The sequence below is a fragment of the Bombus bifarius genome, unplaced genomic scaffold, assembly GCF_011952205.1.
Source record: "Bombus bifarius isolate JDL3187 unplaced genomic scaffold, Bbif_JDL3187 scf7180000008277, whole genome shotgun sequence".
NCBI classification, from domain to species: domain Eukaryota; kingdom Metazoa; phylum Arthropoda; class Insecta; order Hymenoptera; family Apidae; genus Bombus; species Bombus bifarius.
In genome coordinates this window covers 30803-38244 of record NW_022884561.1, presented here as the reverse complement: position 1 = coordinate 38244, position 7442 = coordinate 30803, and positions in this window count along the sequence as shown.

The window sequence follows — 7442 nt, the reverse complement described above, 5'->3', positions numbered from 1 at the left end:
TCCTATTCCCGCATGTTTACAGACGTCTTCTCCAATTTTTCTCCACCTTTTCGTTTCCCACCAATAGAACACACGAACGCACTAAATTCAAATGCGAATTCATTTGATTAAATGACACTACCTACGCTCTCCCTTTTATACCATATTTATCCACTGAAAATTCTTGAAAGTTTCGACATTTCACGTGTCACTCGATGTGTGTCAATAACATTTCATTAATCGTAGTCGTGGTGTGAATGCAGTTTCAGCAAAATTTAAATCGCGGTACGATCAACTTCTGAGTCCGATGTCTCGTGTAATAAAGAAATGCTTCGTTACTCGAGTATAATATAATTGGACAGTGGAAAACAAAATGGAAGAGCTCTTGCTTATGGTATTTATATCGCGACGGTATTCTTCAAAAGTAAAATACGCTGAGACTCGAAAGTCATAGTTCTTTACGCATGTCTAAGATTCTTCCCCTAGGAAGAAATTTCTTGGCTGTTTGTACTTTCACACTGCACATCAACAAACAATTGGGAAATGAACAAAACGACAACTTCGCATTATAATATATGGCATTTTGAACGCCGAAATTACCGATATTAAGTATTCCTCATTATCATTATTGGAAAATGGTGAAACGGAGGTTAAATTCTTGTTTACAAAAAGTAAGTTCAAGGAAAGTAAGTAGAACTAAGATTTTTAACCATTTTGTAAAATACCTTACCTTGTGAAAAATATACCTTGTGAAATACCTTAATACGAATAATCGACGTGTGCTTGATGGCATCTGCATTGTTTCATATAGATATCATTTATTTAAACTCTTTTCAGCTATTTAGTATATTAATTTCCTTGTATCTTAAAGTCAAACGCATTTACGAATTTCGGCAATTTCGAGTTGAATTGACATGAATGAACTGATGAGCATTGCAAATCCGACGAACGATCAATGATAATCCAACAATGGCCAACTGAGAAAGTCATCTAAACCAAAAATGGAACATTTTCCGTAGAACCGTCTGCGCAAAACCTAGATGCACCGGATGACATGGGTCTAGGTCAAATAGTTACGTTTTGACTAGTTATGAGATCGTTGATAATTATACAGAATATTTTAATATCTGGAACTTCAATTTCGATCAATTATGTGTAATTTACATAATTGTAGCATAAGCTTGTATGAAAAACGCATTCACAGCAAAATATGTATACTCTACATAAATCACAATATAAAATTAAAAGATATCTTAACTTTTATCTCTGCATTATTAACGTTGATTACGGTTTAAAAAAAGATAAAATTACGCGGCAGTATAACGAGATGTAGCTGCGTGAATACCGATCAGTAAACGATCGAAGGACAGTTTATTGCGCAATCACCCCGTTTTATATATGAAGATATGCATATATGCAGATGAACATCGTTTAATTTCCTAATTATCTATATAATTCGATAATTCTATAATCCTATAATTGTAACTGGTTTGCGGTATAGAACGCAATTCAACTTGTGAAAATTTATAAATTCTAAACCACAATTGTCTTTTAGATAGCTGCAAGGTAAAAATTCGTGAAATCAACGTTACATTGAAGAACAATAGTAATATTCTTTAATAACAATATATTTTACAAATAAAGTATAAGAGGTCCAATTAATTACTCTTTGAAGCAACTTATTTGATTCCGGATTTTAAAGAAAATTAATAATCCCGAATGATATTCGTTATTAGTTTAATACTTCATGCACTTGTGCTATAAGGATGTTAAATATATTTGTGTTTTGCTGATATCTTTTAATTAAACTTTAACTCCATTAAACAGAACAATTTTCATAGTTTGTGACGTAGTAAATTAGAAAATGTTAAATACGAACATGATAATCAGCTTATTAATAAAATGTCGCTAATTATAATTAAAATTTCATCTTTTTTCTAGATTATAATATGTACAAATTGATGTCGAATTGTCAAAGGTAAAAATACTTTTAACACTTTAAAACTTTCGTATTTAAAAAAAATGTTAATATAAATTTGAAGTGAGTTAATATAAATTATTTCCTTGTATCTTCTTAATTTTAAGAAATCTTTTAACTATAAAAAGACACCAAAAGAACGCAACAGGACTAACACCCAACGATAATCAGGAAAGAAAAATTTTAACACACAAATAGAGACGAGAAGTTCTACATATCAACACCGATTCTTTTATATTCTCTCGTCTTTGAAAGATTATTCGATTATAAAAAGCACGAACGTGAAAAAGTTAATATCAAATCACGAATGTTGGAGCAAAAATTCGATCGGAATAGGTAGACGTCGCACACGTTCGAGTGGATACAAGCGGATAATGGACTTGATTTGCGAAATGTTCGAACAAACATGGAACAGCACTACGTCCGATTGGTTGGCTCACTCGTCAATCGTTAGAAAACCGAGCTTTGCGTAAGACTTATTGGCCCTGACTTAGGAGACACGGGTTAGACAATGACGCGGTTGTGTTAGTGAGCGTCATCGAGCTGTATAATCGCAGCACAATGACACAATATGGACCCACGTGCATGAATATAACCGTTTTACACTTGGATCTTCAACGATTAGTGAACTTCGAGCATCCACCGTAATTTACTTGCAATATAAGAGGATCCAACTGGATCATAATTGTCAACATCGTCCAACTCTCTATTACTTCCATCTCGCGACTATTGATTTACCCTAATGATCACTGATTGCACGACTCGCGGTAGTCAACAATGATATAAGTCGAAGTGGAGGTATCAAACACAAGGTGATTCTAAAGTTTACACTAAACATATGTGCGTTCTTTCACGAAGGACGACGTAATAATCGATAAACTCGCTGATGAAAATCTGTGGGAAGGAAACGAATCAAAGGTGTATCGGAGTCGAATCAAACTCTTTATTCGCGTCGGAGCATAAATCGGGATTTTTCCGGGCATAGTTCGAAGGTTTAATCATCAGTTGCAGTTACCTTCGTTGAACGTTCCGGGACTCGTTACTGTTAACGAAACAGTGTCATTGTCTACACGACGCTGCATCAGTAACGGTACATACACCCTCAGGCATCTGATGAAGCTGGCTGCACCGTTGAAAGAATAGGATATTATTCCAGAAAAAAGAGTTACACATATAAAGTTTAAAAAAAGAGAGACAATATAAGAGTCCGAATTGTGAAAGGCTCAAGGATCTTATTGATAACCTGAGGCCGTGTCTCTGGATTCTAGACGCAGATGTCTCGAATTGTATATCAATAAAACATCGCCGATGACAACTAGAGCTTCTTGTCGTATTAATTTTTATATCTACTTTCTGTATAATAAAACTTCGTTTATGTGAATTTGTTGATTGATTAACTGATCCTCCTAAACATTTATGACTTTTCCTTTATACAATTGGTGTTGATATTCAAATAGGTTCAATAGCAACAAGTTCAAGTTTATTTAAAACTTAATTAACAGAGATTCATTTAATCAAACACTAATCTTTTGTTCGAGTAACTGGAATTTGTACTCTAGTTCTACTCCAGTTCTATATATTTCTTTTTCAATAATAGTCTTAATGTCAATCTTCACTACAGTATCATACAAATAACATATCAACCTATCAAGCCTATAAGACACTTCTTTTCCTCCGTATGTAATCGAACCATTCACAGTAACACGACACTGTAATTGTTTAAATAATTCAATGTAAAAATAAATTCACAGGATTGTAGAAATTCGGAAGATCTCGACATCGTAAGAATCGTAGCGCAAAATGAATAAAACGTAGTAGTGTTGTAGTGGGACGAATGAACGCGGGTAGCTATGCAACAGTTGGACGGTAACGTAGTACGAACTCGAAAGAGACAAACGAGCAATAGCATTCGCGATCTCTCGACTACGAATGATTTTGTTGCGGCGCAACACATAGCACTGCATTAGATTTCCATTTGATCATGCAATTACGTTAAATTACAGACTGTCGATTACATCCATTTCCATTGGATTTAAGCGTGGTTTTAGATTTAACTTCTAGCGACATGAGAGTCCTTTGTGTCTGCGGTGCGTTGTACCACGTGAAGGCCTTTCCGTCTTGGTCCTTTTATTGTGGGTAACTCGCATCTCTGCTTACAACAAAGCGCCGCGCCATGACTTTACAGAAAATTCCAGCTCGCAAAAAGTCGTTCCTACTATTTCTTACATTTTTATTTCGAGACCTGGTTTTAGAGAGGTGAAGAGGAACTGATAAATCCGTTGCGTGGGCGTGATGTCTATTGGCGTTGACTAGTCGGGAGTATTGCAAAATAAACTTAGCTGGACGATGATCGATTCTAAAAGTTCAAGAGGATTGACGAAGAGGCATGGATAAAATGAACAAAAACAATATTCTAGATGCAAACAGTTAGTGTAACATGTTACATTTGTTACATGTTAAATGTTACATGTGTTAAATGTTACATTTGTCATTTTTGAAAGAAATTTTTACGATTAATGGAAATTACAAGCTGTATTTATATGAGTTTTAAATTATAAGTCTCAATATCCATATTCACCCATTAATGGTGGAACTTTTCTTAACATTTATATGTTTAAAATGGTTATTCATGCTATATATTAATTTTTTACTAGATATGTGTTTTCAGTAAATATCTTGTAGCCTCTACATACATTTCCAAATTTTGTCACTATAATCATCATAGTTCTCCCATTACAATGATAATTATATTTGAAAATGCTTTGTATTATATACATAATATACATATATAGTTGCGCATAAGAATTTCCTGTGATAAATCTTCAAATATTTTCATGAGCCGTTGTATGTTAACGTGAATACGTCATTAGCTACAAAAACATAAGAACATATATAAATTACGTATGAACATCTTTGGAAAGTATCTTTGCGCATCTGCGTTTGAATTAACGGAGATAAAATGTCAATTATTGTTCGAAACAAAAAATTATTACAGAAGATTAATATGAATTAATTAACGAAATATGACAGATCGAGATGAAAGAAAATTGGGAAGGTTTTCTTCTGCAAATTTCGCGTTTTATGAAGTTACATATTTGAGAATAGTGAACGCGCGGTAAATGCTGAATACCGTTTTTTGCAGCGCGGAGTTTCAAGGTAGCGAAATTACATTACACCTTAATAATTCTATAATTGCGTTTTCGTTGACGTTGCCGTCCAATTACCCTTGTACGTGACAAACACAAAACATAAAAACAATTCCGAAGCGTATAAAAATATCGCCAAAAGCGATAATTCTTGAAACTCTTACATGTGTTTTCTGCTGATGAACAAATTTATGTGAAAACTTTTCAATGATGCGAATGTGAAGGATATTTAAAAAAAAGTGCGTGTCTAATTAACTAAGGTGAAAAATGTATTTGTTATGCTTTATCCTGAAAGTAAATGCAATCGCTTTGGAGGAAAAAGAATGAAATAAAAGTTTTAAATAATCGAAGAAAATTATATATACAAGCTACAATTCAATTAATCTAGAGAACTTTTCATGATCATACCACTTACGAAGTGAAATCTTATGCATTATGTAATTTACCAAGTATCAAAAAATTGTATTCAATACGATTCATCGTACGTAAATCAATGCATCTCATTGGATTAATAAATCAATGATATGAAAGAAAATGAGCCGATTATGAAATTAAGAGATCCATAAAAGTATATTATTGTTTTGCTTTATTCATATAGGAAGGAAAGGAAATCATTTTCTTATAACATTCTCTATTTATCGGAAGTTTGCCTTGGCAATCGTGATTTAATCGCATAGCGCTATACGACAAGGCGATAAACTAAAATAAACTGAGACGCTTCGATCGGCAATATAAAAAAAAAAGGTTCTTTGACGATGGAGAAGACCTTGATAGGTACGATCTGAAACCGACTAACAATAAGGCATTGTCGCGTGATTTTTCTGCACGAATCGCCACATTGTCCGCCCTAGATAGCATTTGCAACGCGAGTTTAAGAATAACCGTCGTAACCTTCAAAAGCGGAAAGGTTAAAGCGTACAATGCAAAACAGTAATTTCTGCGATATAAGTACCGCGAGAACGCTTAATGTTAAATTGCTCGATCAAAATTTCTACCACGTCGAATCGTCGTAATTACTCGACCCAATTCTTCTGTGGCGATGAGCGTATCACAGATAAAAGAAATAATAAATAAACTCTGAGTGTGAACTAAATGTCAACATTGATACATATTATGTGAATGAAAATGCTTTGTTATAATATTTGCCTAGAGATATTATATAAAACGTGACGAAAATATTGAAGATGTTTAGTAAGAGGACTTTTACGTTTGACCGTTTCTCGACAAAATATATTTTGACTTTTGCTTGAGTGTACTCGGCAAAAAAATAGAGTCTATTGTTAACCCAATTTACAGACCTCGAAGCGTTCTGTTTACTGTACCATTCATTCTAGAACAGAGTCCTTCCCGTCAAAGCGTTTCTTGAAGAGCAGTCAAATATCGATGACTCGTAATGTACAAATGCTATATGATATAAAGTTGTATAAAAGCATGAAGTAAATAGTCTGCGAAAAATACTGCTACTGCGTCTTTTTCAATAACAGGTACGCTTGAATAAGAATGAGCAGTGGATACCTTGCACTCTTATTTAAATTTCTTAACAGAAACATAAATTATGTTCCTCGTCTTTTACATCGCAATGTTAAGAAGTGAACAACTTCAAATCATGAAAGGGAAGTTTACACAGCGCTTAGGCTATCAGAGACGATATGAAATTATACAAAGAGTATCAAAGTATAAAGTCCTACTTCCTTCAAGGACTTAAAAAATAATTTACAATACGAAAAAATAAATTGAAAGAGAAAATATTTAACGAAGCAGTAAAATATTCAGTTATTTAATTATAAAAAAAAGTACATGTAATTCTCTAAAAGAGGAAATTGAAACAACATCTAAAAACAACGCAAACATATTAGAAGATCATTAATACCTGTATCATATTGCTGCTAAATGATATCATCGAGATAGGACAAAGTAACGTGCCATACAAAAACATGAATTTACAGTGGCGAGCAAAAGTGTAAACACACTCCGCTGATTTTATGTAAAAGGCGATACTACGACTAATTTTTCAAGTGATTGGTAAATATTAGGTAACAGTAACTACAAGCTACGTCTGATTAACAAAATGTAATAGTTCATTTTCATTAACATTAATTATGTACATAATATTTTATAATAATTGTGTTTTGATACAATGTTTACAGTTTTACACGTTTCGTCAGAAACGTTTATGATAGCATGTAAATGTCAGGGAAACGAAACTGTCAATAAGCACTGATTGTCCACTGTTTCGCAGTCAACTGTTCCACACCATTGTTAGATTATTTTTCAGTTTGATATGCTTAATCCAAGATGAAGCCACTTAGCGAAGATAAAAAGAACAGTATTATTTGTTT